General features: G+C 44.4%; 1 protein-coding gene across 2 annotated transcripts in view; it reads left to right on the forward strand.

Moving 5' to 3' along the window:
* CAB39L (calcium binding protein 39 like) overlaps window positions 1–25261 on the forward strand; it is a 902920-nt gene that overhangs the window by 125807 nt on the left and 751852 nt on the right. The window contains exon 1 of one of the 2 annotated variants that reach the window (XM_086934976.1): window positions 13589–14522. The exons of the other annotated variant lie outside the window; for it this stretch is intronic. The gene's annotated coding sequence lies outside the window, so the exon portion shown is untranslated. Of the gene's footprint in view, window positions 1–13588; window positions 14523–25261 lie in introns of those variants that run through there. 2 annotated transcript variants of the gene reach the window in all.

The raw sequence follows: 25261 nt of genomic DNA on the forward strand, positions 1-25261 counted from the left end.
CCTTTGAGTTTGTTAGGGAAAATAAACCTGATAAAGATGAAAATCTTACCCAAGTTACTTTATCTGTGCAGAGCTATACCGCTTCAACCAAATAAGCTTTTTTTTAGAAAATTAGATGGCATTTGTAGCAGCTTTATCTGGGGGTATAAAAAAGCACGAAGGGCGGTAAAATTTTTGACACTTCCAATCTCTAAAGGAGGTCTTACCTTACCGGATTTTACTCGTTATTTTTTAGCTACTTTTCTTTTACGCACTAGGAGCCTATTGAAAAATACTCCCTCTTTATTTTTTCATCAATACATGTTGGGGGCAGATGCTAATCAATTTCTATTACGGGTGCATGATCCAAACTATTTCAAAAGAGTAAAGTTCAAGACTGCTAAACATGCTATACGAATTTGGGATAAAATTCTGTACATTAGTAATAGTTCATTTTACAATACTGAACTTAGACTATGGAACAATCCGGGTCTTCCTGACATATTCTCGGATGGCTTGGGTAACCGATGGATTAGACAGGATATAAGCACACTGGGAGATCTTTATTGCACTACTGGGTTGAGGGACTTCGAGAATTTAAAAATTACAAACGGGCTTACGGATGACATGCATTTTAAATATAGACAAATAAGAGATTATTTCTGGAATAAACTGAAAATAACGGAAGTTAAACAATCTGATATTATTGAAGGTATTTACTCAGAAAAAACTAAATCATTAATCAGGTTGGGATATCAATGGCTTATTAAGGAGAAGGGCGAAAACACATCTCAAATTGCAGCCAAATGGTCTCGTAGATTAAATCAAAACATAAATTCAACACAAATTGGAAATGCCCTAACTCATTTAAGTGAAATAGTTCACTCGTCTAAGTTGAAAATGCAGCTATATAGGACAATTACGGAATTGTATTACACGCCTCAAAGAATATCCAGATGGGCACATGGTAACTCGATGACAGAGAAATCTAGGTGTGCTAAATGTAACACGGACGCGGCTGGAATTGAACACATGCTATTTTCATGTCCTGTACTCTCCAATTTCTGGAATCGTATATCTTACCATCTTCAATTTAACCAGATAAATTCATCGGATATTACGGTACAAATGGTATTATTAGACATCCAAGACGGGAACTATCCCAATAAGGATCTCTTAACGATCTTGCTAGCATGTGCTAGATTAACAATAGCTAGAGTCTGGATTTCTAAAGAACCACCTAATGTTGCGGATTGGCTAGCTCTGGTTTACGAAATTAGAACTATGGAATTTGCCGTAGCTAAACTTAGGGGTCCTAAAGCTCTTCTGAGAAAAGAAAAGATATGGAAGCACTTTTTTGAAAGCCAAGATGCATGATTTAGTTTAGCCTTGTTTATCTGCTCTAGTAGCTTATTACTGTAATAGTAGAGCTAATGTGAATTATAGGATTATATATTAACTATACGTTGTTATCATTCCTCAAATTTTGTTGCTGTTTATATTAACTTTATTTGCATGTTAAGTATCGAACTGAATTGTAATGAATCATATCATTTCTTGCAATCAATAAAAATGTTTAAAAAAAAAAAAAAAAAAAGATAATCTATCATTACAGTAAGCATTAACTTCACCCGGGGAGAGGAGCATCTTGACTGTCAAGGAGTTTAAATGTCTTTTTTACACATTTCTTTAGTAATCCATTCGTCTTTTACTAAAGCTTTCGCTGGAGTCGTCTGCTTTTGATTGTCCAGTGTAATGCCACCAGTAAGTATTCAACTTGCCTGTTGAGGACCAATGCTTACTAAGGAAGCAATATACAATAGGTATTGGCTCCTACTTCACAGAGTGTACCCATGCCCCAGATCTTCTTTGTAATTTAAAAAAGCCATGGATGCCCTACGGCAAATGTTTTTTTTAGAGTATGGCAACGAATATCACAACTAGTTGTGCTAGACAGGGCAGTCCCGGGAGCATTTTGCTTTCATTCAGATACTTTGTGAGCTTCAAGGCCGCTGGCCCATTGCCATCAAGTTACCTGGGAAATGCAGCAAAATCCTTTATTTCCACCCATTCAAGGTACTTTTTGGCTGTAGATTTCTGTTACTTATTAAAACCAATTTATGTTTGCCTTTAGGCTTTCTTACGGTTTGGTATCCTTCCAAAATAGCAGAGAACACTGAGGTAATCGCTGTTCTTAAGCAGTCCTTCCACTTTCCAGAGCAGGGCAATGTGCCAGCGGGTCAAACAGTGCTGAGGGTTATTGCAAATAATGCAGATATTCATTATTTTATAGAGCTCCGAGAGCTTGCCAGGACCTTAGCTATGACCTGGTTCAATGTCACGAGGGTGATTTCCAGATAGTCCTGGGTTTGAAGCTAGCAGCATTTCGCTTACTGGGATTGCATGCTCATTTCACTTTTAGTCATTGTAAGTGTGAGCCTAAAATCCCAGCATGAATAGTGTTTGCTGGTAACTGGGTAGGGCAGAATGTCACGCTCTTTACGAGACCATTCACTAGTTATGTCAGTGCTAAAGTTCTGTAGAAATGTGTGTTTAGTCTGTCAAAGGTTCAAAATCTAGCAGCTTGATTCTGATTTAGATCTTACCAAAGTCTAAAGGCGCACCGTTGAATTGGGTAAAAAGCGTGGCAGCCATGCGACTCCAAGTTGTGTTGTGACTCTTTTTGCCAAAATCAGGTGCACAATGGGTATTGTAGATCCATACTTAAAATGGCAAAAGCAAAAATGTACGGACCAAAGAAGCACTTATATGCCAAAGCACTTATATGTAAGGAGAGCTCTGTCATTCTGCCCCGGTTATATTGTATATCATAGAGACTTCTAGCAGCAGATTCCTTACCTTAGAATTATCCTGAGGAATTGGACTGGATCATGAAATTCTTGGGCAGTTCCTCTGTGTGCCGGTAGGTGGTGTCGCTTACCTCCGCACCGGCTTTGTCGACGGCGTCTGCAAGTCTATATATAGACGCCACCCCAGAGTACTGACATCAGTTCTTTTCTTTTCATGCCAGTCAGCGCAGATCTGGAAGAACTATCCTCAGCAGTTTTTTGACTGAGCTTTTTTCGGCAGGCGCTAAGCTCCTCGCCGCCCGATGGATGACCTGGTGATGCTCTCAATCCAGGTCCCACTCCCGACGATCATCTTCACAGTCCAAATCAACGGGTAAGTCCCCCAAGAACAAAAAGTCAAAGAAGGTGATGTGTTCTTTGCCTTCTCTGCGCCGGTTACATAATCCAATGAGGAGCGGAAACGATGACACCGCTCGAGGCCTCGCTCCTATGCGGAGCGGCTGCCTGCGTCTGCTCTGTGCCTCCTAGAGTTTCCCTGAGCCGGAGCAACCACTGCCCAACACAGGGAATTCTGTGAGGCCATGCCCCTCATATTTGGCATGCCCGACCCCTCTGGAGTGCCTTTTGCCCCTACGGGTTTGGAGGGGCCTAATAGCTTCCCGCCAGCTGGTTCGCCCCCTAGCTGTCAGTTGGTCCCCATGGACCTGGTGTTGGATCTGCAGCAACTCCACCCGCAAGACTGCGATGTTCCATGGATCCCGCTCCAGTGCTATCGCTCCCAACGCTGCTGAAGTCCTGCTGTGGCACCGACCTCATCGTCATTCCAGACTCCGATACAGAGTGAGATGGGCGTCGCCCAGCGTCGACTGGCGCCAGCCAGTAACATGCTCTCCGAGTCTGGAGCGAATTTGGAGGTGTTGGTGGACCCTTATTCTTTCCATCACCCCCTAGATTCATCAGAGGACAACTGGTATGAGGAACTGGCAGATGCCAGTGGGTTAGACACCTCAACGTACACTGGCTTGATCTCTCCTCCTACAGTGGCTAAGGAGGAGAGAGCCTCCTTTGCAATGGTGGTGCGGAGGGTGGCTGAGGTACTGGACCTTCATTTGACGGCGGTGGCTGTCAAGACAAACCTCTTGACAGAGGTGCTTCAACCAGGAGTTACCCCTTACATACCTCTTCTCCCATTCAACAGAACCCTCACTGACGTCCTACTTGGAGGCTGGTCCAAGCCCTCCACAGGTCTGCCTTTGCTTAAGACGATTGCCTGCTGCCAACGCCCTACTCCTGGGGACTACAGTTTCCTCACCCAGCACCCCACCCCAGAGAGCTTGGTGATCCAAACCTACACCTCCAAGATCAGTCCCGGCGCATTCCCTACCACTCCACGGTACAGGGAATCCAAAAAGCTGGATACCTATGGCAAAAGGATGTTCTCTTCCACCAGCTTAGCACTACGGTCATTGAACGCTGTGTGCTTTTTGGTCCAATACACCCATACTGTGGGACTGGTTGTGCAAGTGCTGCCCGTGGTCTCAGATGAGGACTGATCCATAGTCACTCACTCAATTGCTTACAGGTGAGATGCAGCAAAGTTCACCATCAGATGTGAGCTGGACGCAATCAACTCGCTAGGCAGACCAATTGAGTTGTCAGTGGCACTTAGATGCCATGCCTGGTTGAGAACCCTTGGCTTTTCAGGGGATGTCCACATTTCCCTCATGGACATGACTTTTGATGGCTCTTACCTTTTTGGCGAAAAGGCAGACTCTGCGCTGGAGCACTTTAAAGACAGCAGACCTACAGCCATGTCTTTGTGCCTCTACATGACCCCCTGCCAATCCCAGTCTGCCTTTTGCCTCTTCCGTGGCTACAGGAGGGGCAACCAACCGCATCCTTTCCTGCCTAGCCACCAAGGCCAGCAGGCTTTTCAGCCTTTTTGTGGCTGCGGAGTGGTACCCACAAATCGCACAGGAACACCAGCCAGAGGTTAGAACAGTCCACCCCTCTCGCCCCCAGCAACCACAACCTCAAAACCCTTTTAATATGCCCTTCTACCAAAACAGGCACCCAGAGGGGGGCAGGATCCGCTATCACCTACCCCACTGGCAGCCCATAACATCACCCAAGTGGGTTTTACAAATTGTCCAGAGGGGCATTTTCTTCCCCTTTCTGGAACCCCTCCTCCCACCTATGCCACCCACTTACAACAGGCCGATGGCGGACCATCTCCCTATGCTCTGTCGGGAAGTGTTTCGTTGTTATTCCCGCTACTTTCTGGTTCCCAAAATGGACAGAGGCCTCCATCCTATTCTAGACTTGCATCTTCTCAACTTCTTCCTGAAGAAATAGTTCAGGATGCTCACCTTAGCTCAGGTCCTTTCTGCCATAGACCCTGGATGGTAGCGTTGGACTTGCAGGACGCATATTTCCACATCCCCATCCTGCCTGCCCACAGACGTTACCCGCAGTTCACCCTGTGCTAAGAGCACTTCCATTTTGCTGTTCTACCCTTTGGCCTTACCGGTGCCCCTCAGATGTTCACCAAGGTGATAGCGGTGATTGCATCTACAGAAGTCAGGGGTTCCAGTCTTTTCCTACCACGACAATAGGTGTTGAAAACGGGCTTGCCCAAGGCAGTCGTCTGCCACCTCCAGACTACGATGGACCTCCTGCATTCACTGGGGTTCAATGTAAATGTGCCAAAGTCATACCTGACTCTCAGATACTACCTTTCTTATGTGCTGTTCTAGACACAGTGCAGTTGGAACCTTGTCTTCCCAAACGGTGAGTCCAGGATATTTGGATAATGATTCTGATGGTTCAGCCTCTTTCCTGGATTTTGATGAGACTGAGTCTGAGGGTGTTAGGCCTCATGGCCTCCTGCATCCTGCTAGCGACACATGCCCATTGGCAAATGCGGGCTCTGCAGTGAGACCTGAAGCTCCAGTGGGTGCATCTTCATGGGACTCTATACAACCTGTACAGATCTCGGAGGGAACTGCAAAAGATCTGCAGATGTTGCGGCTGAACCACGATTGATTCTGCAGCAGACCCCTCTCCCTTCCCCAACCAAAGCTGACTGTAGTGCCAGATGTGTCAATCCTGGGCAGGGACAGCCACCTGGGAGAGGCAGAGATTAGAGGACTCTGGTCTCTGGCTGGGCCCGGACCTCACATTAGGTTGGAGCTTCGGGTGATCCAGTTGGCTTTGAAAGCCTTTCTTTTTCGATCAATAAAAGGCTGGTACAGGTGTTCATGGACAATACCACTGCCATGTGGTACTGCAACATACAGGGCGGCATGGAGTCATGGAACCTTTGTCAAGAGGCCTTTTGTCTCTGGAAATGGCTAGCATTTCAGGCCATTTCCCTGGAGATTCAAAACCTGATGGGGTGGGCTCTCTGAAAGCCAGAGTGGACTAACTAAGCCATCACTGCCTAGCGGATCACAAATGGCGCCTCAATCCACAGGGGATCTATTTGCCACCGCTAAGAACATACATTGTCATCAGTTCTGCGCAGTGGAGTTTCCAGGGTGGCTCTTGCTTGGAGATGCTTTTTGGCTTGAGTGGGGCTCCAGCCTCCTGTATGCTTTTCTGCCAATACCACTACTGCCCAGAGTTCTCAAGAAGATCAGAAACGACTGGGTCCAAGTCATTCTTGTGGAATCTTTTTTGCAATGGATTGGGCACGGAAAGTCTGGTATCCCGAACTCCTGAGCATCAGCAACGGTCATCCGATCAGGCTGCCCTTCTGGAAGATCTTCTGTCCCAGCAACAGGGCAGAGTCTTGCACATGAACCTGCGTAGTCTTTGCCTTCATGGGTGGAGATTTTACGTGACAGTTGACAGCTTTTGACCTTTCTCCCGAAGTTTGTCATGTTATTCTCTGTGAGAAAGCGCCCCAAAACAACCCGCAACTTACCTCACGACTCGCCGTCGTGGTCTCCATTTCTCCCGGGTCCTGATGACGACAACGAGGTCTGGAAAAGAAAAGACCAAACAATAATAAAGGACTATTCTTCATTTCCACAGGGCGGAAACAACTCAATACAACAGACAAACCAATCAAACAGCAGGGGTGTGCAGCAGAGGGCCCAATCAGCAAACACAGTAGAAGGAGAAAAGGAGAGGAGGAAACAGACGAAAGGCGCCTTCAGGGAAGTCATCGGCGGGAGTGAAGTCATCAGGAAAAGCGCCTCCGAAAGAGAGGCCATTGAGAAGGCAGTCACTGCGAAGGAGACCACCAGGGAAGACACGGTCGAGGAAGACGCCAAAGCCGAGGGAAGTCTGAAAGTGTGGAGTGAGGAGTGGTGGTCCCCGGAGGATGCGCAGGAGCCGCTGCAACTCTGGAGAGTTGCGGCAAGAGGCCGTACGTGACACAGAGGGGGTAAAGGCGGGGAGGTCGGAAAGTTGTAACGTCTCTATTGACTTTTAGGGGCTTTGTTTTCTTTTATGATCCACTTCTTTCCTTTACTTCCATTCACTTTTTACCCCTCATCCCTTTTCTTTAAACACACAGGTGTAGATCTAAGGGGACTACTCAAAGACATGAAAAGAGTCTGAAAACAGGGCACACAAGGCCAGACTCCTTATAAAAAAAAAAGTCTCTTCACTAATTCCTCCACTTGGGTGTGGTGAAAGGTTAATACGCCCAACCACTGCGGCGATACTTACAGTTTTTTTGTTGTTTTGCTTCCCTTGCAAGCCTCCCGGGATCCCCCACCAGAATACCGGAGCACCTAGAAGGAACCAAAGAAGAGAAAATTAACCGAAAGAAATACTATTTAATTCAGCCTTTATTGAAAAAGAACAACTACTATTGTACGTTAAGTTGTTATCTGGAATAAAAAAAACTGCCCCAGTATTACACCATATGGCCTCCTCGTTTCTGTTTCCGTCCATCCCTCCCACATTCTGACAACCTGGCGTCTCCCCACCAAGACAGTATATCTCTGGAGTTGGGACAAATCTGTGACATGGTGTAAATTCAAGAACATTGACCCTCTCTCTGAAGCCCTTTCCTAAGTTATATTGTTTGCTCTTTGTCTGGCCCAGCAGGGCTCTGCTCTGGGCACTATTAAAGGTTATTTATCGTCTTCTCAGCTTTCTTATGGTTGCCGTACCAACCTTCTTTGTTAAAGTCACCTGTTGAGTCTCGGTTTCTCAAGGGACTTCACTTATCCCTCAAGACCATTCATCATGCCCCAATGGAATATCAATCTGGTTCTAAAATTTCTCATGAGCGTGCCGTTCAAGACCCTGCACAACTGCCAAATTTGCCTTTTTACCATAAAAACGGCTTTTCTTGTGGCAGTAACATCGGCCCGGACAAACTTTCTATCCAGACAAACCGGTTACGAGGACTCATGCCTCCTTCCTCGTGAAGGTTTTGACACCTTTTCACAGATTCCAAAATATCACTTAACCTATCTTTTTTGTGCTCCTCACCCTTCTAAAGAAGAGAACCTGGACCCAAAAAGAGCATTGTCGTTCTACCTTGATCATACGAAAGACTTCTGGCTGGACTATCAACTGTTCACTGGGGATGTTTTGGTGAAGGAGGGAAAGGCTGTGCAGTAATGAACCATCTCTTGATGGATAGTGATCTGTATATACATCTGCTGTGCACTGGCCAAAAAGCAACCTCCTTGAGGACTTGTACACTTATTCCACCAGAGCCAAGGCTATCACAACTACGTTGGCTCACGTACTCCCTGTCCTGGATATTTGTCAGTCAGCAACGTCAGTGTCACTGCTCACGTTCATCAAACATTACTGTATGGACAGTCAGGTCCGCCGTGATGGGAATTTGCTTGTTCCGTGCTGCAGGACTTTTCGGCCTAATCTGCTTGCAGTCCCACCTGTGGAGAGGTATTGCTTGGGTATTTAGTCTAAGATAAGGAATTTGTGGCTAGAAATCTCTATCAGATGAACAAGCTACTTCCTTTCGCTTATGCCTTATCTGGTAGAGACTCTATCTAGCCTCAGACTCCCTACCGACCCACCCATTCTCCCTGCTTTGCAAACTGATTTCTGCATAGGATTACCCTTCTGAGGCACTCTGCACTGGACACCAGTTCATCAGCATTGTTTATGGCTCCACGCTTTTGGCATAGAAAGTCACAAAAAAAACTGATGTCAGCGTATTGGGGTGGTGCTATATAGGTCCTGTGCATGTTACTTCTGGCAAGGACAATGTTAATGCTGAGCAGCACCACCTACTGGTGCACAGGGGTACTGCTCAAGAGTTTCTGGATCCAGTCTGACACATGGGGATGATTCTAAAGTAAGGAATCTGCAGCTAGATAGATTCTCTACCAAATAAGGCATTACAAAAGGGAAGTAACTTGTTCTTCTGGACTAACCTGAGTTTTTTTCCTCAGATAACTCATCAATATGTAAATTCATTAAGGTTGCTCCATGTTTTCTTTGACATTTCCAAGGAGAGCACAAGACCCTCTTGTCTGTAGAAGCACCCAGTTTGCAGTATAGAGAAGGCTGACTTTCAGCCCCCTTGAACCAGGGCATGGGAAGTTTGACTTTTTGGTATAATTTGTACTTAATTGTACGCTGAATAAAATCTGCTCAGTCCCTTATACCCAGGGTCCTCATTTCACCATATGTATACGAAGTTGGATTTTTGTCATGCAAAATTATTGTGTGTTGTATGCTTTGGTTCACACATGGTGTTCATGGAGGCTGGATGCAGTATGGCTGGTGTCCTCTTCAAGGGCATACTCAGCCCAAAATGATGGTTCCCTTGCACAGGGAATGGATATCTGACTTCCCTTTTTTTAGAGCCGTTTGTCTGGTTTCTGGCTGCAATATTTGTTTAGCAAGTTGTCTTTCTTGAGGACAGAGGACTGACCTAAAGCAATGGTCTGATTTTTGCTCTTTGACTCTAAGGAGTGCAGGCCCAGTCGACATCCTCTTTCCATTTCTGAACTTACCAATTTTTGCACTGTGAAGTACTGCCTGGAAATCACAGAGACCTCACTTAAGGGGTCTACCTTGTTTCATTGGAAAAACACATTTTTATGACTAGTTGCTCCCTTTCCTTACCATGATTTGGGAAGTTTTTGAAGATAACTTTAGTTATGATTTTTTAACCGTACGCCTCAAAAAGATTGGCCTGCCTTCGCACAGTCCACCTAGCTTCAAACTACCTTCAACTGTTAGGTTTGTAGTCATCTGGAGTCCGGGTAAAGCTCTGCTGCATCAGCTGAGAGGGTATTTGACCAAGAACAAAAGAAAGCTCTAGAAATGTCTGTTTTCTTCAGGACAGAGAACAAGCCGAGGATTGTAGGGAAAATCATGTTGCTGCAAACTGGCCTGGATGAAAAAAAGCTTTATTGCCTGAAAAACACATAATAAGGCTGTGCTCACTGAGCCTTCGTGGTGGCAATCTCAAGAAGGTGAGCTGCTAGGGAACCACGAGGACCTTGCTGCTAAGCTAAGATTCTAACTGCTTTTTAAGAGGTCAAAAACCTGCTGGGGACATTCGTGGACTGCATCTGCAGTGAACCTGCGTTATTCTTCTGTTTCATCAATATCTTTCTCCTTATGTACTTACTCTTAAATAACAATGGGGTAACCCGAAAGACCACTGGACCCGGGTAAAATGCAGTACAAGAAATAGTGCTTACAGTGGAAAATGATTTAGTACAAAAATTAAAGCATCACCATAATAAATCAATGAATACAGTTTATTCATGTTCAAAGTATGCTGGTATATTCAGCGAACAACATTGATTGTCTGTACATTTCTAAACAAGGTGCTCCAGAAGGAAGGGATGAGACAGTGCTCTGGACAAGGTCTACACTTGTGAGGGTTGTGGGAAAAAGGAAAGGCAATGTGCAATAAATACATCAAAAGACTAATAGAAACCTATCCAGCCGCATAAAGGCGAACATTACACATGAACATAGTATCCTCGTGACACAGACATTTAATTTATGTTGTCTGTAAAGAGACCGTTGACGTTTTGACCCCCTTGTCGTGTGTAGGTTGGTTAGTCCTTAAAATGGGGTTTTCATCAGGATAGAACTGAGACACTTAGGATTAATGAATGCGATTGTATCAATCTGGTGATGGGAAATACGAGATTGATAATAATTAGTAAGAAAGGCAATAAATGTTACCATTCATGACCGGCTAGACCAATCAGGCGGTCGATTTCAAAAGGAGAGGGTCCATAGGCTTCAGCGTCATGGAGGCGAGCGGTGAGGACGCATAACGAACTGAAAATTAGAAAATGAGGAACCATGTGTAAGCACCAATACAGGTATGTAGAGAACACAACTTACAAAAGAAATATGCCAGACCCACTTGCTAAGTGGTTTGTTAATGTGGCACCGGGGAGGCTAAGATATATAGCTGTGAATTGGATTACTGGTCACCGTAACACATGTCACCAGGGAAGCTAGGCTATAGCCGTGAAGTGGATAGCTAAACCGCGCAGCCCATGGCCCAGCGTTGAGAAATGCGTGTCATTCCATTTTCACTGTGACCACTATTTCTTGTACTCATTGTACTGACTGTCAGCTTCTACTGTTTGGCATTTGACTTCGATGTTGTTTTCCTAGTTTTTTTGAATCATCTCCCCAACAGTTTTTTTTAGAAGGGGAGCCTGGCCGAGGAGAGCATCAGTTACTGGCTTCCTCATTTTGCATTCCTTTTCTGGGTGTCATTTTTTTTTTCCTGTTCCCATTTGTTGTTGTTCAGGCCAGGACATATTGCTTTTAATGATTGGATACTATACCAAAAACACAAAGCTATAGCAATGATTCACAGTTGCCTATTGTCTTTCACTTCTCACAGTATCCTCACCCCCCCCTTCAACTCCCCACACTCTATCACCTTGTTCATCTCAGTGAGTATAGTGTACTGCACCTTAGTAAATCTTGTCATTCTCTTATTGCTACAGGCCTCAGGCCAAATCACTCCAATCGATGGACCCAAAAATGGCAGCTCCTTGCTACACAGAAGCTCTTCTGTGCCAGGAACTGATACACTTCTCCTGCAGGTAGGAGAGGTGATTTCTTGTGTCAGCTGTCTCCCAGTTTTTCCTGTTGTGCTATCTCACCATTCCAGGTTCCCAGAAGCACAGATCATATGCACTTCTGTGTCTCCATGTGGTTGGCCACGTGTTTGCCAGAAAAATTAGGTAATGTAGGATTGTGTGTCTTGAAGCTCCCACAAAGTGCAGACATTTCAGACTGCCACCAAGCTTTGACCTCCATCCTACACTGTCCTGACCCAAGCAGTATCATCTAAGACTTCGCTTTGTGAAAGCCTGTTTCAGTCCTCCTCTAGACCAATAGGGAATGGAGCATTTGTGCTTTTCACCCTCTCAGTCTTAGGGTAGTGGTCCTTTAATTTTGGAACTTTTTGTACCATCTCTCTAGCTCTCACTTTTCCAGAGGTTTTGTGTTTTAGAGATGTGACTGAACCCTCCCCTAGCTGCCAGTTCCACTGCTGCAAATGGGAACTAGTGGGATCAGTGGGTGTCCCTCCCCTGTTTATATTTCCATTACCTGAAAATGTTTACTCTTATGGGCAGATCTCTACATTCGGGTATCTAAAGTCTGATACCCCAAGGGGACTAACTGTGGATGCTAGACCATTTCCAAAACCAGTAATTCCCTTGTTTGACCTGTGATTTTGGCGATTTGTCGGAGCAGTAACTGATCTCCTGATGAACAGCGTTCAGTATACGCTCACCACTATGGGGCCCTGGTGGACCAGTAAGCAGGACACTAGAACGTTACTGGGGCTAGTCCCTATGGGCACTGTAAAACCATTATTTTTTCAGTTGTTGGAAAAAACGTGTCAGATGGCTGACTCTAACCCAATGTGTTGGTCTCTCCAATTTGGGTCCAGGGTCATTGAGAAATGTTGATAAACAGCAGAGATGGCATGGAATGCTTTATACATAGCAGGATTTCCCAGGCTCCTTCTTCCACTGCCCAGGAACTGTACAAAAAACGTGAGAGGTCTGAGACCTGAAGGGAAGTCTACTACTGAGTCATTCTCTCATATAAACACAATGTCAGTAGACACCCATTATGTTTGTAGTGCTGTGCTATGTAAGTGCGAGGAAACTCCTTAGGTCGTATTTCAGGCGCAGAAGGAATGTGCAAGGACCTTCCTTCGAACAGATAAATTGTAGAGGTTAATTTGCTCAAAGGTGATCTTGGTTGACTAATTGTGTGCAATGTGCCTGAGACTTCAAACTGTGGTAAACAGTACCTAAACCACCACAGATACGGACTACGGGCCTCTCTACCAGATCCAGCTCCCAGAGAACAGCCGAAAGAGCAACTGACGGTCCCAGTGAGTAAAATATAAAATATGCTGGCTGCGACGCCACTACGGTGCCACGCACAACTTGGGTCCTTTGGCGACCAATAAGTCACCTTTTGTTAGTAGCAGTTTGAGTCTCGGGCAGTGTACTTAACGTGAATGTGAGGAGTATATCCGTGCATCAAAAGAGTTTCCGGTACTGTGTGGTACTACTGTGCTTCCAGTTCATCGTGAATGGGTGTTCAACAAATCTTTCTTTTCTAAGTCTAAATGTCTTTGAAGTTAAGCAATCAGTTCGCAGCACGGTTCTTCATGCAGATATCCATTTACACCAGCAGTTGCCACACCTTCTGCCCTGGGTGGCGCACCTGCGTATTCCTTGGTGACTATGGTGGCATTCTTGAAAGGAGGGCGAGCCCCTTCCTACCCTCACAACTGTTGCTGCCGCTGGTATACCTGGATCCGAGGCTGAGCGCGCGCTCTCACCACTCTTCTGAGGGACGGGCGGACGACTCTCAAAACCGCAGGCCGCTCTGATTCACCCTCGCCAGGCAGACACAATCCATAGTATCGACATGCCTGTCAGGGCGCAGAGTGTAGCCTTCCGTGATGGGTTCAATGGCGAGGGAAAGGAAATACCATCGTTGTTATAGGGGGGGGTTGAAAACATGAATTTGCCCGCTCAGATATTACCCTTACCTATGAGTGCAAAGTAAGCAAGAGTAACATTTAACAACAGCGGCTTTCGGTTAGGATAAATAAACCCATTCGTCTCTCGGCATGATACATGTTTACACCGGATCCTTCTCACCAGGCTTTGCGTGCTTTCTATGACCCGACTCCGAGCAATAGTAACTTTTTGGGGGAAAACTGCGAGGCGTGGCAGCACTCCGTTCACCTAATGTACTTCGATATTGTCATTAGCTGCATCCCTGACACTCTAACCCCGGAGGGTTCTGCCGGTAGCTTTTTTTTTTTCGCTTTCTTCCGCACATTCCTGTGACGTGGAGCTCGTTTTACAGGCGCGAGAGAGAGAGAGAGAGAGGAGGGGAGGGGAACGGCGGGGGAGGAGAGAGCGCGAGCTGGTTTGTCCAGAAACAGAGTTGCCTCTGGCAGAGTAAAAGAAACAAACTAGAATCCAGGCTAAGTATTATCAGTGGAAATGTACTGCTGCCGCCTCAGGTGCATACCCTAGTTCAGGCCGGCGCTTTGGGTTTCCTTGTCGAATACTCCAAATGTCAGTCAGTAGCAATGAGTGGATAAAGTGACTGGTGAAAGGTGCTTTTGCCGCATATTAACAACGAGGAATGCTCCACACAATTGAGACATAGGTTGAAGCAAGTGCCTGCTGCTGTTTTAAAAACTGTTCCCAGCACCGTCCGCCACTTTAGGACCCAACCCCCGGTGTTTCTCCACAGAGGGTGAGTGTTACAGTGTATCTGCTATTCCTTTCCATCTAATAATGTTAAGTGACTTTATTGAGTTGAAGTGCGTGGTTTTACCTCTTCTGGATTGTCATCAGAAGGCGTTTCGTGATACTGTTTCATTTAGTAAACGTTCTATTTTCTTCACTATTTAATCTTAAGAGTCTTGAGACAGACTTTTTTCTTTATTAATTACCAGCTTCGATTAGGTCTGTGAAGAAGCATGCATGCTAATGTTTGGATGTAAGCATTATGATGTATTTTACAATTGAAGTTTGAACATGTTTTCCAGAAGATTTATCTTCCGATATTCATGGAATTCTTTAAAAAGTTAATCTCAATTAACTTGACAGATGAGCGAGTGTCAAAAAGCGCAAAATAAACTTAAAAGCACATTTCATTCGCCTTTGGTGGGTAACACGTGCCCTTTATGTAACTAATTGTTCTCTTTATTTACATCTACAAGTTAACTTTGTTGCGGGTCCCTGTTCCCGGTGCCTAGAAACATGTTCACTTGTAGCATGCTACTTAAATTCCCATACCTCCAAACAAGGCTCTATGAATTACGATTTTGACAGCAAAATGTTTTACTTTCAGTTCTCTTTTAGGTTTTTTGAATGTTTATTGCTTTTACTTTCTTGTTAAACTTTTTTCATTTGTTTAAATGTGCATGTTTCTCTCAGGGTTAGTGATTCCTGGTTGTGTGTATATTTTGCATACATACAATGGACAAAACATTCTGCCAGCCACCGTTTTCTGGTCAGTGATGAGTAAATAAGCGAGTCCGTTTCAATCTGCATTTTTCCAGCCCACTATTTTCAGTCCAACTAGTTTTATTTCCTCTACCCTTTAGAACCCTTTCCTGGTTTTTTATTTTATTTATTAACTTATTAGTACAGCACACTCCATGAGGAGGGGAAGGGGAAGGCAGGCAGACATTGTTTTTCAGTTAGTCATTCATTTATTTCACTGTAGTTCCCAATTTATTTAAATCAGTTTATGGAGTGCACCTAGGTTGCCTTGCTGCCACCCCAGAGAACTAGCTGCCTGAATGGAAAATGAACAGGTATGTTTCCGATCGAGTGTGTGAATATTCTCCAGCCAATGCAAACCAGTCCCTCAACAGATAGGGGGAGGACGGCTGGTCCTAGCCCATTCAGCTAGAGGGCAAAATCTGTGTCCATAGTCCCATATAAATATAGAGTAGTCTAGTAGTGTTTAGAGGCTTGCTCCTCTGCCAGCTTTAGGCACAGGTCCGGACTGGGAACCCAAAGCAGTCCTGGCAATTTTGACAGACCTGCCCCCCAGCTGCGTTTGTTACTGGGGGCGGCACAGAGAATAGGCACATGGTCTCCTGGGGTGATTTTAAAATTATATCAGGTTTTCTTTATTTCAAAGATCCTGTATGGCAGTAAGGTTTTGGGGAAAAATGCAAAAAGAACAATTGATGGATAGAATGCAGAACAATGTCATACATTCACCCCAGTACAGAGATCTAGGCCCAAATCCATCGTTTATTTGCTTATCATGCCATTCCAGTTTGGACCCAGCCATATGCAAATCAGTCTTGACTCTGTGCCCAATGGGAACAGTCCAGCCCGAACTGCCATGCCAGGTCCTCCCTGGACTGGAAACAAGCATCCTAGGACCGGTTTCAGGGTTTCAGTCCTTATCAGCCAGGATAGCTTGACTCCAGTGGCATGGAGAGCACTGGACCCACGTCTGGGCATACCCGTCCCACTCGGGGTGACAAATGCAAAAGAACAATTGATGGACAGAATGCAGCACAATGTCATACATTCACCCCAGTACAGAGATCTGGGCCTAAATCTCACCGTTTTTTTGTTCACCATGCCATTCCAGTTTGGACCCAGCCATATGCAAATCATTCTCAGCCCGAACTGCCAGGCCAGGTCCTCCATGGACTGAAAACAAGCATCCTAGGACTGGTTTTGGGGTTTTAACCCTCACTCCAGTGGCATGGAGAGCACGGGACGCACGTCTGGGCATACCCATCCCACTCGGAGTGACAAATGCAAAAAGAACAATTGGTGGACAGAATGCAGAACAATGTCATACATTCACCCCAGTACAGGATGCTTGTTTCTAGTTCAGGTAAGACCTGGCTTTGCATTTTGGGATGGACTGTTCTCATGAGGCACAGGGTCAAGACTGATTTGCATATATCTGGGTCTGAATTGAGGTGGTGAAGTGAGCTAAAGAACGATGATGGACTCAACCCAGATCTGTGACTGGGGGTGAATGTCTGAAACGTTTGTGCTCTGTCCATCATCTCCTTGTGTTTGCAGTGAGGTTTTGGGTACACGACGGTCGATAAATTACAGACAGCACAAAATACATTTTTAAGACGGATTTTGAATGTCCCTCTGGGAACTCCCGCTTACTTTGTATATGAGGAACTAGGGACCAAGTACATAACTGACCTAGTTGCGGTTAAGCCCTTGTGGTGTTGGGTAATTGTCTGGTCCAATGAGGAGCCGTCTTTTAATTGAGCAGTAATTTTGGATTGCCTCTCATTTGACCAAGCTTTTAAAATCTCATGGTTAAGGTATGTTAAAGAAACTTTTTCGGCCCTGGGAAGATCAGACATTTTTATGCACGACACAATGAAGCAACAGTACAAAAAATTGATCAAAGACTTGTTTTTTAAAAAAGCCATTGCAGACCGTGAGGGCCTGGAGCTTAGTAAACCCACGGTAAGAGGACTTGTTCTAGTTAAATCAGTAGAGGGCCTGGAGACTTGTCTCTCCATTTTAACCAGCGCCCATGATAGATTTTTAATCACTCGTTTTAGATTAAATATGTTCCATGTTATGTTATGTTAAACTTTATTTGCAGAGCGCACGTACACCAGGTTGTTTTTTTGGCGCTGCTCTGATGGTGTTGGATTGTGACGTTGCTAGTATGCCTGTCTAAATAACCATGTTTTTAGCAGTTTGCGAAAGGTCATGAGGTCTGTGCAAGATATGATCTCACGAGAGTTCCAGTATTTGGGGCCTAGAGTGGCGAACCTTGTCCCGCCAATGCGTTTTAGTCTAAAGGGAGGTATGGTCAGGACATGCATATAAGCAGTTCGTAGAGTGCGGGTCGGAGTGTACCTGTCGATCAGGCTGCTGATGAGTTTTGGGATTTTGCTATTCAGGGATTTAAAGATAATGCATCCCACCTTGAAGGCGCATCTATGGGTTATTGGAAGTCAGTGTAACTTCTTCAAAAAAGGGGTAATATGTTGGCGCCTGTTTTCTTGAAAAATCAGTCTGGCCGACTGGTTTTGAAACATTTGGAGGCGGTGAGTGAGATAGGCCGGAATGCCAATGGGGGGCTGTCCTAGATCTTTAGGCCAGAAGTGGGAGCTCCAGGGGTTCAGTGAGCCTCCCGTAAGGATCACTTCCGTTTTGTCCGGATTTTATCTTTAGGTGGTTGCTGTTCATCCAGTCGCGGATGAACAGCATTGTCATCTTGAATTCGTGGACAGTGGTAGGGGAGTCATTAATAGGGAATACTAGTTGGAAGTCATCTGCGTAGTTGAAGGTTTGGACTTTTTCTTTTTTTTCAGGGCATGGATCAGAGGGAGGAGGTATAAATTGAACAAGTGAGGGGAGAGTGAGGAGCCCTGGGGAACACCGCATGTGTTTTTAATTTTGGGGGTTGTGAAGTTTCCTATGCGAACCGTCTGATATCGGTTTGTTAGAAAGGGGCTAATCCATTCAAGGGCTGAGACTTGGATTCCTGTGTTCTTGATGCAGTCAACGAAGATGTTGTGGTCGACCATGTCGAAGGCAGCAGAGAGATTCTGCAGCACCTGGGCTTGAGTGGATCTTCCGTCTACCTTCTCTCGAGTGGGCTGGGCAGAACCCTGCTTGATGTGAGTCCAGATAATCAGACTTTTCCAAAAAGGCAGAAAGGCTTTTGGCTATGTTGGCTTCGAGTAGTTTAGCCAGGTAAGGAAGCAGTGAGATAGGTCGGTAATTGGCTAGAGATCCGGGATAAGCGCCTGGCTTTTTCAGGAGGGGAATAACCAACGCCTCTAAGGCGTCAAATACGTAACCCTGGGATAGCGACTCTGTTTAAAAGGGCCATAGCTGGGGCCGGGCAGGCAGTAAAAGCTTCCCTTAAGATCCACGGGGGACCGCAGTCCCTGGGAGAGCCGGATTTGACTTTGGTCAATAGGTCTGTGAAAACTTCTTGACTTATCGCAGGGATCCAGGGGCGGCTCTAGGCTCATGGTGGCCCTGGGCAGGGAGCGTAGGTAGGGGGCCCCGGAAAGGGTGTACGGTCAGGGCTGAGCGCGGAGGCCAGTGTAGAGGGGGGGTCAGGGTGTTTGTAAGTGATACAGAGCCGGAGGCTGCCAAATCCCTGCCAGGGGCCGCCAAATCCCTGCCAGGGGCCGCCACGCAAATATGTATCCATCCTCAGAGGATTATTATATTAAGGATATATATTGGTGTGATGGCCCCTGGGGTTTGGTGGCCCTGTGCAGGTGCACAGCTTGCACATGCCTAAAGCCGGCCCTGAGGGATCTGATCTATACTGTGTGGGTTTTTGGTTTAATTGAGCATGTAGGCCTTGGGCATATGGGGATGCTTGCTTTAATGGTTTCGATTTTGTCAATAAAGAAGTTGTTCAGGGAGTCGCACAGGAGTTGCGAAGGTGTAGTTTTTAAAGTCACTCTATCAGGGTTGGATAATTCATTGATTATTTAGAAGATATCCTTTGATCGGTTTGTGGAGGTGATGATTTTTGACGAAAAATATTCGGCCTTTGTGGTCAGTATAGTTTTTTTGTAAGGTCTGAGGGCTGCTAGATAGGTGTTTGTGTCCTCAGTTGACTATTTGCTTCTCCACTTCCTTTCCGCTTGACGCAGAGCAAGTTTTAATTCCTTTAAGTTAGAGGAAAACCATTTCTGGGCTTTGTGGCGATGTGCTCGATGTATTTTCCTAAGTGGGGCATGTTTATTGCTGGCTGTCAGAAGCCAGTCTGACAGGTTTTTCTCATTCTGATCCATAGAGGATTGGCTAATGGGGATTGAGTTGGTCAATGTTTCTAGGAATTGACATTTGTCAATGGTGTTCCAGCTCCTAAAAGATCCAGGGTCAGGTAGAGAAATTTTAGGTTTGGTAAGATTGTTTATGGAAAATTTGATGAGATGGTGGTCGGACCAGATACAGGGAATCACAGCTGGATTTGTCATAGTCAGGTTGGTAGACCAGACCTGGTCTAATGTATGCCCTTTGATGTGCGTAGCAGTGGTGATGTGCTGACTGATGTTAAGCCCCTTAAGTAAGTCTGTTAGTTCTGCTGAGTGAGGTCCACCTGCTGGGCCATTTTCCCTCGTCCTAATAGGAATTATTTTTCGTTATTGTGTTTCCCATTTCTGTGTTTTTATTGTGTTTGTCTAAATGTATCTATATCTCCTTATTGATTAGTATTGTATTGATGATAGGGTTGGATCATGTTTTTAACAACTGTCTGAATAAATTGTATACTTTTTAAAGAATTCATTTTTACATTTCCTCTTTGTTCATCTTTCCGTTTTGAATCTAGTGATGTCTATGTAAGTATGCCTGCTGTGTAATTTTGCCCAAAGGGGACTTCTTGTTTGACACCAGTAGTTGAAATCACCAATCAGTAGTATTTTCACGTGGTTTGTTGTGAAATGTGTCATCTGTTCACTCAGAGACTGTGCGAACTGTGGCATACTCTGTGGTGGTCTGTAGATTATAACACAGACCAGAGGGGCAGAGTCGGATTCTAGTTTAATTACTAGGTTGTCTACTTGTGATAAGTCGAGGGGAGTAAGTGCTAAGAATTTCAAGTCTTGGTAGACTATCGCTGCCACCCCCTCCCCTGCTTTGCCCTGAGGGCGGTTGGCTTGGAGGATGTAGAAGTCGCTGGGTAATGCTCCTAGGATGTCCGGGGAGGAGTCCTGTGTTAGCCAGGTTTCTATGAGCAGTAGGATATCTGGTTTTTCGGTCACCAACAAGTTGTGTATATCTAGTTGGTGTTTGACCATGGAGCGGGTATTTAGATAAATAACTGTTAGGGGCTTTATCTTGTTGATAGCCTGGAGGTTAGTACATTTACTCGAGTGTGTACAATGGTAGATTTCTGGGAAGGAGGATGTTTTTACCATTATCCCGTTCTTGGCTATATTAGCAAGAACGCGCCGGTCGGCAGCTAGTTCGTCTGAGTGGAAAGATTTGAGTTTGGTCGTGGAGTAGGAAGTAATTCGAGCATAGCGGCTTGCTCCTTGCCCCGGACGGCCGCGGACGGGCGCAGACGGCGCGCCTGCTGCGCAAGTCCGCTGTGCTCCGGCGTTGCTATCAGCATTTGTAGCCCTTGTCAGCCTTAGCCCCTCCCCCACTTCTCTGATTGGCGCTCAGGTGGCGATTATACCCGGAAGTGAGTCAGGCATGTGTGACAGCGGTTTCCGGCGCGGTGAGTTCAATTTTACAATAAGCAGTGCATCAAATCAATTTGTGACATAAATTCAATGGCAAATAATAGTTTTAAAAACAGAGCAGCAGCACCGGTTATCGCAGGCAGCGGCACCTTCAGTGTTATCGCTCCCGCGTTGCTACCAGCTTTTGTAGCCTTTGTCAGCCTTAGCCCCTCCCCCTCTTCTCTAATTGGTGCTCGGGTGGCGATTATACCAGGAAGTGTCGGGCTGTTGTGACGGAGGTTTTTGGAACGGTGAGTTCAATTTTAGAATAGGCAGTGCATCAAATCAATTTGTGACATAAATTCAATGGCAAATAATAGTTTTACTCCCCATCGGGTTTTGTTTTATGTGTAGAAGATGGAGGCCCCTGTGGCTGAGACAATAGGTCTCCACAGCAGTAAAAATGTTACCTATCCTAGGCGATTGTATCTTAAACCTTATTTAAAAGGATTGGGAATTTGGCATGTGTGTATAACCGTTTTGCATTTGCAACATTTGCCTAATGTTCACTCGCTTTTTGTTATCACAAACTTTTTGAGAGCAGTATTATTAGGATTAAGACATTCGAGACATGTTTGATATATACAGGGATCTCTGCGATTTTGCACAGTGATGATAAACTGTTTTAATGGCTAGGTTATTGCATTTTTATCTTTGTATCTTTTATGGCTGTGATTACTGCTGAGTAAATATTATTAATATTACTGGGGCAGGAGCCAGCAGCACTGCTGTAAAACTGGTCCCCAATAACAGAAACAGCCCCCACCACTGCAAAATAGGCCCCATCCTTCTAGCCTCTCGGGGAAATGCCTGATGCCCGCTACGGCCAGTCCCTCCCTGATTAGGTATTATATTAAAACTTGGTCTTCTCATACATTCAAGAGAGAGAAAGTAGTGCAACCTACTTGGATTCCTATAATTGTCTAATTATCTCTAGTGAGTTTTACTGCCCCAGCAGTTTGGGGTTTCTGCCACATTCTCATGACCTTCATACCTGCACTAATGATGGTAGAAGGAGTTAACCCAAGGTGTTCACTGTATAACAATATACCCACAAAATATCTCATTTACTACATTTTAATGAAATGCTAATGTAGTTGGGAGGAAAATACCTTATTTATTTTTGGATTGTTGGAGCAAATTGGAAATATTTGAGTCTCTTTATTCCATTCTGGTCAAACTACTAGCCTTTTCATTGATTGAAGCAGACAACAGTTCTGGTATTACACACTTTAGATTGTTTATGCTTGTGGGTGACATTTCAGATTTTTTGCTTATTCTCCTCTAGGGATGGTCAAAGTATGAGAAGTGGGATAGCTTTCAAATAATGGCATTTAAAACTAATTAAAGACAAATGAAGCTGTCCTCATTTTAACAGGACATACCAGCTTTGTTGGGACAAGGAGGAGCAGAGTTGCCAAGTACATGATGCCTTTGTATATGTTATAAGGGCCCCGATTTAATATCAACTATGCTATCCCCCAAAACACAGTGAAAGCCCACATTAAAGTTACATTTATGAAATTCATAATTAGGGAATTTCGATCTGGTTGAAATGCTTGTAAAATTGCCTATTGGAAATGTAGATTATATGGTGAGAGGAAGAAGACTTTCTGTGCACACTTTGTTTCTGTCCACCTTTATGTTACTCTGAGTGAAGTTCTAAGACCCTTATTCCGCTCTAAAGGGATATGATGAAGGAAAGATGCATTTGAATATTTCCTCATGAGCTGAAATCTCAAAATAATTACATAAACTAAAAAACTTTAAGATTAGATTTAGATGTTTAAGAAGCAGGATGATGGTTGTAAGTGTAGTGAGCATTCAAGGGTTGGGTATTTGCCTCTGTAACTAACATTTTTACCATCTGCATAGATCTCTAGTGGACAACTTATATGGTTGGAACACACAATTTATAGCAAATGCTGAAAAGCCGTAAAGGACAAAGCATAGAATACCCTCTTTTTATTGTAGTGTACTCTGCTGCTTTTAGCTTGCAACTGAATAACATCGAGAAACATTTTCATGAGAAGGGACACATGATAAACGAATGCAGCCTGTCAACCTTAGACTGGCTAAAAGCCACAGTTCTTATTTTAACTGTAATTTAGTTCTAGACAGTCAATGCTTGGGCATCGGAGCCCTCAGGCTGTATTCTTTGGTGTGGGCTATAGGGGTTTTAGATGAGGTCGTCCTCTCCTCATTTGCCAGTAAGGGTTTTAGGGATGTTTGTCTGAGCAAGTTAGTTTCAGCTTTGTATACTGTGCATTATTTCAGCTATTTGTTTGGCCCCACTTCCTGGTGCTTAGTGCTGGAGTTCCCCATAAGGCCCATTTAATCAGTTCCCAGAACCTTCTACTATACTATCTTTTTCAAATAAGGCTGTAGGGCTGTTTTTAGTATTTCTATGCCCCTATTAGGTACCTGCTTCTTTTTAGGTAACATGAAGTTACTATAATATTTCCTGCATGCTTTTATTTTTAGTTTGTCTTCTGGGCTTTGCTTTTGGGATGGCACCTTAATAGAGTATTTATCTTGTACTTTTTAGGTAGCATTCTCCGTACTAGTTTAGATTATTTTTTTTATTCTGGTTGCCATTATGTATCTGCCTAGTGATTAAAAAACTAGGGGTGACCATCATGAGTAGGTTTTCAAAGTCCTTGACTATGGCCTGCTATTTGTTTGAATTCCAGGTCTTAAGGTCTTCACTAGAGCCTCTACAATGTTTGTAATACATGGCGCCTTGATGGCATAATATCCTGGTCTCCAACTCATGGATTTCCCTTTAGATATCCAAAGTAGCTGTATCAAGGGCCACCATCCTCTCCATGCAGTTGGCATTTCAGGGTAGTTATGAGGGGGTCATGATCACATTCCGCGCTCTGGGCCACAGCCATGTTGTGGACTAAATGTCAATATTCCATGTTTAGCCATGACATAATCAATTTAGCTAAGTATTTGCTCTTCCCTGAATCTGAAGCTGGCTGGAGCATCTGATTTATTATGGCCATTTAACATACTGCTGCCGTTATATAATTTGTCAGTTCTCGCGGACGTCCTGAATATTCCTTACATATCCAGATTTATATTAGGGGTGCTTTCAGCCTGCTTGTCCCCATACAGAAGCAAGAATCTCCCTCAAACATAGTTTTATTTGTTTCACCCACCCCTCGTGCTTACCTTGAATGGCAATGTTGTAATTTTCTCCATACTTCCTGCCTTATGGCAAAGCCCGACTCCTAACATTTTGGCACTTGCATCCATTATTACAATGGTGCTCCATTGCAAATCAAATACTTTTAATGGTCATGCTTTTCTTGTATTAATCATGATTATTCTAAGTACATGTTCACGCTTTTCTCACAGACAAACAGAACCTTCATATTGACTAACCCAGTCATGCAGTAAGGATTCTTTTGCATAGTTGGGCACTCTTTTGGATTAAAGTTCTGCTAACCACAGAAATTACATTAGTTTACCTCGATGAGTTGGTGCATCTGTTATGGTACTGATTATCTCTTCATTGGGTTAAACACCTTCCCCACTTATCTGATTTCTAAAATAATTTGGTTGCTTGAACCGTGAATATGCGATTGTCGTTATATGCAGTTTGTTCAACAATATGCAGAACTTGCAATCATGCACTTTGCCACACATTCTGTGTACCAAAATATCACACAGAAAACAGAATTCAGATATTCCTTTAAACATTAGATGCATTACCTGGCAGACGATCTCCTGACCAAACAGGCGAGCATCCTCTTGCGTTAAGGGGGACTGCCAATCATAATGAAAGGGCGAATGGCGTATACTCGCATATAGTATTTTTCTGAATTCTTGCTCGATGCCCATCTGATTCTACTAGCTTATAAAAATTCATAAGTTCTTATTCCCTAATTTAAATTAGGAAGTTTATTTGGTGGCTCATTATTTAAGGGGAGCGATGCAATGGAATGGAACAGAGAAATGTGTTAGGGTGTGGGACACCAAGTGCAGATTATTACCTCCATAGTCCAGCCAATCCTATTAATGTTCCTGTAGGGGTGGAATTGCTGTGGGGCCGGTTGCTTCAGGTAGGTATTGAAACTACTAGATATGCGAACGTCTTACCTGAGAATAAGACTCTGAATCAGTGCCAAAAAAAACATAGGAAGATGCAGGAAGGAGGCCAGCTCATTGAGAGAAACGCTAGCTTCTGAAATATGTGAGCTAAGGTATGTGTGAAAGAAACATGTCAAAAACTAAGGGCCATATATATTAAAAAAGGGAATTG

The sequence above is a fragment of the Lissotriton vulgaris genome, chromosome 8 (genome assembly GCF_964263255.1).
Source record: "Lissotriton vulgaris chromosome 8, aLisVul1.2, whole genome shotgun sequence".
Classification (NCBI taxonomy): domain Eukaryota; kingdom Metazoa; phylum Chordata; class Amphibia; order Caudata; family Salamandridae; genus Lissotriton; species Lissotriton vulgaris.